The sequence below is a fragment of the Petaurus breviceps genome, unplaced genomic scaffold (genome assembly GCF_028583685.1).
Source record: "Petaurus breviceps papuanus isolate PSGF00001 unplaced genomic scaffold, PetGlider_PUasm1.0 567, whole genome shotgun sequence".
NCBI lineage: Eukaryota > Metazoa > Chordata > Mammalia > Diprotodontia > Petauridae > Petaurus > Petaurus breviceps.
In genome coordinates this window covers 5,952,972-5,962,146 of record NW_027186383.1, presented here as the reverse complement: position 1 = coordinate 5,962,146, position 9,175 = coordinate 5,952,972, and the positions used below count along the sequence as shown (strand labels likewise).

The following is a 9,175-nucleotide window of genomic DNA, read 5'->3' as shown; positions in this document are numbered from 1 at the left end:
GATCTTTTTCAGGAGGTGATCGGTGGATTCTTTCAACCTCTATTTTGCCCTCTGGTACTAAAACATCAGGGCAGTTTTCTTTGAGAACTTCCTGGAGGATGTTTTCTAGGTTCTTACTTTGGTCATGGCTTTCAGGCAGTCCAATAATTTTTAAATTCTCTCTCCTGGATCTATTTTCCAGGTCAGTGGTTTTTCCCATGAGATATTTCACATTGCCTTCTATTCTTTCATTTGTTTGGATCTGTTTAACAGCATCTTGATTTCTCATCAAGTCATTAGCTTCCATTTGCTCCAATCTAATTCTGAAGCAATGATTCTCCTTATTGAGTTTTTGAGATTCTTTTTCCATCTGGCAAATTTGGCTTTTTAAGGCATTCTTCTCCTCATTGCCTTTTTGGGCCTCCTTTACCATTTGAGTCAGTCTGTTTTTTAAGGTATTATTTTCCTCAGTCAGGCTGTTGACTCTCATTTCATAATTTTCTTGCATTGTTCTCATTTCTCTTCCCAATTTTTCCTCCCATTTCTCTTATCTGCTTCTTAAGGTTGTCTATGGCCTGTAACCAGCTTATGTTTTCCTTTGAAGCCTTTGGTGCAGGAGTTCTTACTTCACTGCTTTCCTCCTGTTCCATGCTTTGCTCCTTTTTGTCCCCAAAATAGGAGTGTATTGTTGGAACTTTCTGTTTGCTTTGTTTCCTTTGCCTGCTCATTTTACCACTCAATTACTTGACTTATGGGCTTTTTGCCACAGTAGGACTCTGCCACCAGACAGGGGAGCTTTCGTCCCAAATGTTTTCTCAGCTGCGGGAGGTATTAGATGGGTGCCCTCTCTGAAGTCTCCACACGCTTTGGCAAGCTGGATACACACCCCAGAACCTCCACCCTAGACTGCAATCCAGATCCAAACAGGTTAAAGCAAGAGCGATTACCCCTCAGACTGGTGCTTGGTCCCCTTACATTCTGCAGGCCAAGAGCTGAAGCTGCCATGCCAGCCTCTCAGCAGCTTTTCACCCTTCGGGTATAAGCCACGCACTCCCACTTACTGGTCCCAAAGTCCAGACTGTATTGACCTCTCACTTTGTCCTTTGTGTCTATGTGTTGATAAATCTGGAAACAGCCACAGCTGCTGCTGATCTGGAGTCCCTCTGGCTGGCTGCTGGTCAGGCTTGCCCTGGGGCTAAAGCCTCAGCATGGGGCTGGGCTCGGCTCCCAGAGCGCTACACTGGATTCCTGCTGGCCTGCCAGGCTGCCCTCAGTGGGAGGTTAGCTTCTCTTTGTCATTTTGTGGGTTCTGCAGCTCCAAAGTTTGTTTAGAGTCCCCTTTTTACATGGATTGGGGAGGGTGGAAGCCAGAGCTGCGGGAAGGTTGTGCTTCTACTCAGCTATCTTGGCTTCACCCTCATTTCCCTGTCTTCTTGCAGGAAAAAGAATGTGTTTAGCAAGGGGAGATGACATGACATGTCAAAGCATTGCAGAATCAAGAGCCTGACATAAGATTTTGACCCAGGTGTATACTGATAGACAGTCAACCAGTAGAAGCAATCACCTGTCTAAAAACCAGATGATTTATTATAAATTTAATATTAGACACCATTCTCTTAATCAAATTTTCACTTCTTAAACCCACAGTTGAATTTGAATTCTTGACAATACAGCTCAAGAAAGGACCTCATTCTCCCACATCTTATCTTTCCAAGTAATTTTCAAAATCATCCCAGACAAATTAAATGGAAACAGTTCAATTTTCTGTCATGACATTGGTAAAGTGTCCAAAATTCGCAGACACAAAACAATCAGATCAATACAATGCCTTCATGCCTGCTCCCAAGCTTTTTAGGATAATGTTTTCATTGATGTTGTCTGACACCTTCAAAAAGGATGGAAATGGTATTAAAGCCTGCTAATGCACGGATGCTAAATTATTTAACTTGAAATGGCTACAAATCAAGACTAAAGTGGAGAGAGAATTGGTGAGTGACTTTCTGTGCAGAAAATTGTGCATTCAATGCATCCTCTGAGGTTGAAATGCAATAGAGTATAGATCGATTCTCTGACATTTGTGCCAGTTTTCCCCTGACTATTAACACCAAGAAAACAGAATTTCCCCACCAGCCAGCACCACACCATTCATATGTGCAACCATCCCTTACAGCAAATGGAAAGCCGGAGTGTTGTGGATAAGCTCACTTACCTTGGCAGTATACTTTCCAAGGATCTACACATAGATGACGAGATTGATGCTCGCATTGGCAGAACTAGATCAGTGTTTGGAAGGCTCAAGAAAGAACTGTGAGAAAGAAGAGGTAATAGATTGGCTACCCAAGTGAAGGTGGACAAAGCCATTGTGCTGACCTCATGGTTTGTATACCTGTGAAACCTGGGCAGTAACCAGAGTCTTGCCATAAAATTGAAACACTTCCTTTTGAATTGTCTGGGGAAGATTCTGAAGATCACCTGGCAAAATAACTAGCCAGAGAATGAGATCTTTCTTGAGATGAACTGCCTTGACTTTTGAACTCTACTGAGAGAGCTCAACTCCAATGGGCTGGTAATGTTGTTCAAATGCCAAACATAAGTTTGCTTAAAAGATTATTTCATGGGGAATTCATGGAAGGCAAAGGACCATACAAAGTTCAGAAGAAGCATCACAACGATACCTCAACGTCTCTCTGAAGAACTCTGGAGTCAATTGGGAGACATGGGAGACACTGGCACAGGACTATCCAGCATAGTTGTGCCTGCATCCAAGAAGGCACTGTGCTCTCTGAGCAAAGCACAATTGCAGTACCTCAAAAGTTGCACACACATAGAGACATCTCCATTCCAAATGTCCATGTGAAATATTTAGGCCCAATTTGCTGTAGAACCTACTGAGTTCAGATGCAGCCACAGTTGGACACACCTACACATTGACCCCAACAAAGTGAAATAATTTTAGTTCTCTTTGAGAATGAAGATTGCCACCACTACTAAGTTCCTTGCCTTCTCTCAGCAGCACTGCTGAAACAAAACAAAACACTTGTGCACCTAAGATTTTTAATTGCTTGACTGAGATTTCATAATTTTTTACTTTAAAAAGAAAGAAAGCATATAATGTTTTTTTTACTATAATAGAAATGATCAAATTAGAGTTTTAGCTAGATTAATACAAAAGAAAGTAGTTTTAGAATATTTATGTTTATTTACCTAAAAGCATATAAATTAGAAATAATAGCAAACATAAGGGGTGGGTGAATTAGAACTAGTCATGCTAAGGGCAAAATTCCTATTTACAGTCAAGAGTGCATGAAACTTCAGGGAAATATAGGATTGAATACATTGAAGATAAAAAATACCTTCTCATCTTCAATTTGTATTCCTTTAACTTTTCAGAATTTTTCCTTGTGAAAAACTGATTTTGGTGTTCTATTTTCTTATCCATTGCACAAATTCTCTTTCATTTTTTGGTCGTGTTTAAAGTCTTGAGTATTGGACTATCTATTTGTTTCTCTTCTTGGCTTATAACATTGAGTTCTCCTGCTGGAGCACAGGGGTTACTGACCCAGGTTTCTTGTGCTAGGGTCCAAGCATCTGGCATCTGATTTTGTTGACTAGGGCCTCAGGGCCTGACACCTGGTGGTCTTAGGGGTCTTACATCCTAACTGTTGCTTAGCTGGTATCAGCAATGTTGAAGTTCTTGTGATGGGAGTGGAGGTCTGGCCCCTGGAGAGTGCCTACTCACCTGGGCTGCCCTGAAACACCAGGAGGTTTGGTTACTGGAGGATACTTGACTGCCTAGAGTTGTGCTTCCTTGAATAGTGTTGATGTATAGGAAGATCTGGTTGCTGGAGACTCCCAGTTCTCCTTCTTGTGGCAAGGCACACAGGGGTGGGGCTTTGTCCTGGTGTTTATGCTTGCCTGCTCCGTCTCCCTGGGTTCCAGGATCTCCCAGTGGTTTTCTAGGAGAGGTCTTGCTGGTAGCTTGCTAGGACACTTCCTATTCTGCTCCCCTTCCACCAGATCAAGAGGGTCCTTTCGTGTTAAAGTTTCCAGGCTTAAAGACAGCTTTACCCTGTCTTTCTGCTGACTGAGCTATTCCAGGGATTCTGCTGGGGAGATATTTTCTGGGGTTGTAGAGGTCAATAAACTAGAGTGAGAGTGACTTATGTCTTACTCCACCATCTTGGCTCCTGGAAGTGAGATAGCCTAAAAAATGTTCTTAATGAGCCCTACAGAAGATGAGCTTGATATCACCATACTTTTACCCAATTAGAAAAGCCATTATTTTATCCGCCTTTGGAAAACTTCATAGAACATTAGGGACAAGAGAGTAACAATGAGATTATTGGTCCAGGATCACTTCTCTCTGAACATCATAGAAAAAAAAAAACATGACAAGATAAGAATAATAATTGCTGAAGGTTTAAAAAGAATATTGCATATATTTTCTCATTTGAGACTCATACCAGCACTGTGATAGAGAGGTTATGCTTTTCTCCATTTTATATATGATGATATAGAATTTCAAAGGGAATAAAAAATACTATGGTCATACATTCAGTGTCAAGATGAAATTCAAACCCAAGTTCCTATCGACTCCAAATCCAGCTGGGAGAAATATGACGGAAAATTTGCAAGAAGAGGATCTAGGAATGATGCTCATGGTCCCCTTGAAAGTTGAATCTGTTTTAGGAATATTTTCTCTGTCACTTTGTTGTGTAGACAATCAACAAAACAAAACAAAAGTCATTCCCTAATATGTGTGTTTGAAGATTTCTGAGGTAGAAATGCTCACATGGAAAAATTAAGAATTTTCTCTCCAAAGTGCTTACAAGCTGACTCCTGACTGTTTTACCTAGTAGTTGTGCCTAGGTACAGAGTGTGAAAAGTAAGCCTCCCTGTTGAGCATTTTCCAGGGCTCACATACACTAAAGTTTTTAACGTTTGGAATTGGACTTAGGAGGACTTGATTCAAAATTCTGCCTCTTCCCATATTTGGCCACTCTGTGACCATGGGCCAGTCACTTAAAATGTTTGGGCTATTCTCAAATCTATAAAATGGATACAACAAGAGCTCTAATGTCTATCTCTCAGGGTTGTTGTGAAGGTTAAATGAGCTAATGAATGTAAAGTTCCTTGAAAATCATTAATTTCTAAGTAAATGGAAGATGTGATTCTCTTATCTATACTATTAATAATAATAAAATATCTAAAACCGATAATTCAATGAATTACATGAAATCATAGCATCTCAGATTTTTAAAGTCATTTTAGTGACTTCTAGTTTAGCTCTGACTTGGAAAATAATTCTAGCTTCCACATCCCGACCAGGTGTACATTCATTCAGTCTCAGGGTGAAGGGCTGCAATGAAGAGAATCCATTACCTTCTGAGCAGAACCATACCTAGGACTTTGCCCCAGAGTGAAGAATTCAGAGGGTGCTGATGTCTACACCCCTGGGAAGTGGGTTGGTGTAGGTCCCTTCCTGTCTATCTCATCTACAATGGTGGCATTTGTCACTGTGGTCACCCACCAGACTCTTTCCTTCTCTGATTAGTGGTAAAAGCAGTAGCAACTCACTCTCTTTCCCCTCGTGAGTAGAAATGATAGGCTGGTAGAAACCTTGAAATATATCAGGATTGTGTTTCCTTTCTCCTAATCTACGACCCAAGTGGTCCCTTTTGTCCTGACACCTACTTACCTCAGGCAGAAATTGTGCTATTTATAGCTTTGTTCTTGAAATTAAATTGAAAAAAAAAACAACTTGTGAGTTATATCCTGCTTTGGAGACTGGAACGTTTCTATCCTCATGTTTTCATGTTGTCCAGAGTGTGAGTATGGAATTTTTTCCCTCAGTTCCATGTTCTTGTACACAGGAGACATTCTACTCTAGGTCTTCAATAGGAGGTGGTGTCATGCTGTCAATGGGCGGTTCTCTGTCAAAGTGGTCCTTAGACTCATTTGCAATAAAACTCTATTGTTCCCCAAACTGGAGAAATAGACATTCACCCCAAATATCCATGTCATTATCATCCCACCATAACTGATTTTGCCTCCCAAGCCAATTGTCAATAAAACATACTCAGTCTGTGTCTTTCTAGCAAGTCACTTTTAGATGGGAATATTAACAGTGACTTGTGATAGATTCAGCAGATAATCTTGTTAGCTTATGTTCCAAAGAAGTATTTTTTCCACCCCTAATAAATCATGAACAAAGTTTCTATACTGAATGAACTACAAAAACGATAGTTCTATATTCCGTGAATCATTCAGGCAGCAACCATTCATCATATACTTTCTTGTTTCCAAGCTCTATGTACCAGAAACTAATCAAGGCAAGATACAATAATTTGCATTTATATCATTCCTTAACTTCTAGAAATGACTTTCATCATAACATCCTTGTGAGATGTAGAGTATGAGTACTTTTGGCCCCATTTTACAGATGAGGCATCTGACATTTAAATTAGGAAGGTACTTATACAGAGCCAGAAACAAGTGTCAGAATTATTAATCAAAGCCAATTCTTTAATGTAGATTTAAAAATTAAATCAACCTTCATTTTAAAATGGAAAGAGTAATATGTGTCAGAAACTCTAGGAAGTGTCAGATTCACAAACAACAAAATCAAGAGAGTCCTTACCCTAACAGAGCTTACATTATCATGGTGGGAGGAAAATACATATAGGGGAGAACCACCAAGGAATGTGATTTTGTGAAGGAAGCTACAGACATGGCGACTGGCATCATAGACTAATTGTATGATATGTCTTTCCAGGAATGTTAGAGCAGTAATGCTGATGAGATTGCTCTTCTCCAACTAGAGGCAGAGAGAGGGCCAGGGGAAGAGGAAAAGACAATTAGAAGTATGTCATGATGATGCCTGGGCTGGGCTGGGCATGCTTGACCTGTGAGCCAGAGGTGATGCTCATTCCTTCACCCTTCAGCAACCCAGGACCCAAAGGTTGAGTTAGAGTGGGAACTAGTGTCTGAGTTTTAGACTGGATTTAGCATAATCATCATCATCATCATCATCACCAATATCAACATCATATTCTTGTCACTATTCTTCAGATGAAGCTTCTAAGGTTTACAGAGCCTAATGGAGCTGCCTGTGGTATCACAAGTATGATAGTAAATGACAAAGTTGTGTATCGTGACGAATTCTTCCTGACTCCAAGTATATGTTTTGAATCAGAGTTCATTGATCTTGCTACTACAAAGAATGAATGAGCTTGGTAAAGTTTTTTAAGGACTGAAACGTGATTTTTCCCCCTAGAAAATTCCAGATAATCGTAAAGTTACAGAAAGGGCTGGTAGGTGACTTCCTCTCTGGAAGCACCTTGTCAGCCATGACACCCTCTGGGCAACCTTTCTGAGCTTGCTGTTCCACAGAATCAGGATCACTGAGTGGCCAAAGGGATGATTAACATACTCAATGTGGAAGCCAACTTACTAATTCTCTCTGAGTGCCTCCAGTAGTTCACAAAGTAACCCATATAGTACACTAAAATGAGAATGAAGAAGGAAGACAAAGCCTTCATGGCTGGGACATGGGCTTCTGTGTTTGGGTCTGGAACCTGGGGCATTGAGTTGCATCTGTTGGGTGTGCCTCCACAGGGAGAGAATGAATAGAGAGAAGGAGATTGTAGACAGAGTAAAAGGAATAAGACTCAGAAGGGCAATGAGAGCCTGGGACATGACAAACATATATTTACTCACTTGCACCTCCTGGGACACATTTCTTTCCTTTCTTCCCCTAAAGAGGCTTCCAGAGAATAATGCATTCTCTCCATCATTACAAAACCTATGGACAAATAGATAATTAAGGGCACCATAAGAAACCTGAAGACCATCCTGTCAATTCTCCATTTCATCCAGAGGAAAAGGGGATTAGAGAAGTTATTTTTCTTCAGGAAGCAGAAGATCCTGAGGATAGTGGTAAACCAAATATTTGAATAGTGTGTCAGTATAAAGAAGATCTAAGTTATTTTTACTTGGGTGGTTGCACCAATAGAGACTACAATAAAATAGCTATTCCAAATTAATGTATACAACACTCCAGTTCTGGAGATATCCAAGCTGACCAGAATGAGATCACTTGATGGCAGATTTTTCCTCTTGATGCAGTCAATGCAATTCACCAGAAATATCAACCCATTAACCAAAATACCCAATATGAATTTAGTGCTTGCTGGAGCCAGAAAGGTTTTCTCCCCACTACTTAGCGTGTATGTCAGCATGAAGGAGATCACTTAGGCAGTTCCCAATATTTATATTACTTTTGCTGCTACTCCTCTTGATTTAATTTCCAGGTAAAATCAGTACAGAAGGATGTCCTTCTCATACGTGGTGATGCAATATTTTTTCTTCTCTGTCCTTAATAAGGTGTCTGTCTCAGACTAGAAAATGTCTAGTCTTATGCTGGAATATATTCACTGACATATCCTCTGTACCTTCCCAACAGCTCAGTTAAATCTTCTCTGCCAAGACACATTCCCTGTGTGGCATTTCTATTTCCTCATGAGAGGGATCATGAAAAGGATTAGAATCCTATGTTAAGATTCAAATAGGGAGAGGTCATTTTTCAATATTTTCTTCTTTGTGACTTAGCTTATTTTTGTTACCAAACAAATTATGTGAGATGTGTATGCTGAAGCTCACCCCATGATGTGTACAATGGGGAATGTACGAAAGCATTGAATGTAGAGATATTTCTTCATCTGCATCATTTCCCACTATACTGAATATGGATGTTATCACCAATTGTTTATAAAATCAAAAACTCATGTTGGCTATTTCTGGTAAGTCACTTTTAGGTTTGAAAATTCTGAATGAATTGCAATTTAATTGGTCACTAATCTGGGTATTTCATGCCCAAAAGAAATAACTTTTAGTTTTCATGCTAACTGAGAAAAAGTAATATACCACGCTAATTCTACTATGAAGACATAGCCTTCAAATCAGACAGGAAAGCAGGAACTATTTGTCAACCACCATCTTTTTGTTGTGTTCTCTGTACAAGAATATTATAGAGAAAAGATGGCAACAATTCACAATATCTGTTGTTTTAAATTTTCCAAAATACATCCTTTGCAGCAACTTTTAGAGATATGAATTCAAGTGCTATTTTTCCCCTCTCTTTACAGATAAAAGAATGGGTTTAGCAAAGTGAGAGGACATGAGCAGGCCTCACAGA

At 39.9% G+C, this 9,175-nt stretch overlaps 1 pseudogene; it reads right to left on the bottom strand.

Annotated features, from left to right (window-relative positions):
- Positions 1–7,251: 7,251 nt before the first annotated feature.
- Positions 7,252–8,219, bottom strand: LOC138173185 (taste receptor type 2 member 7-like; annotated as a pseudogene).
- Between the last annotated feature and the right edge of the window lie 956 nt (positions 8,220–9,175).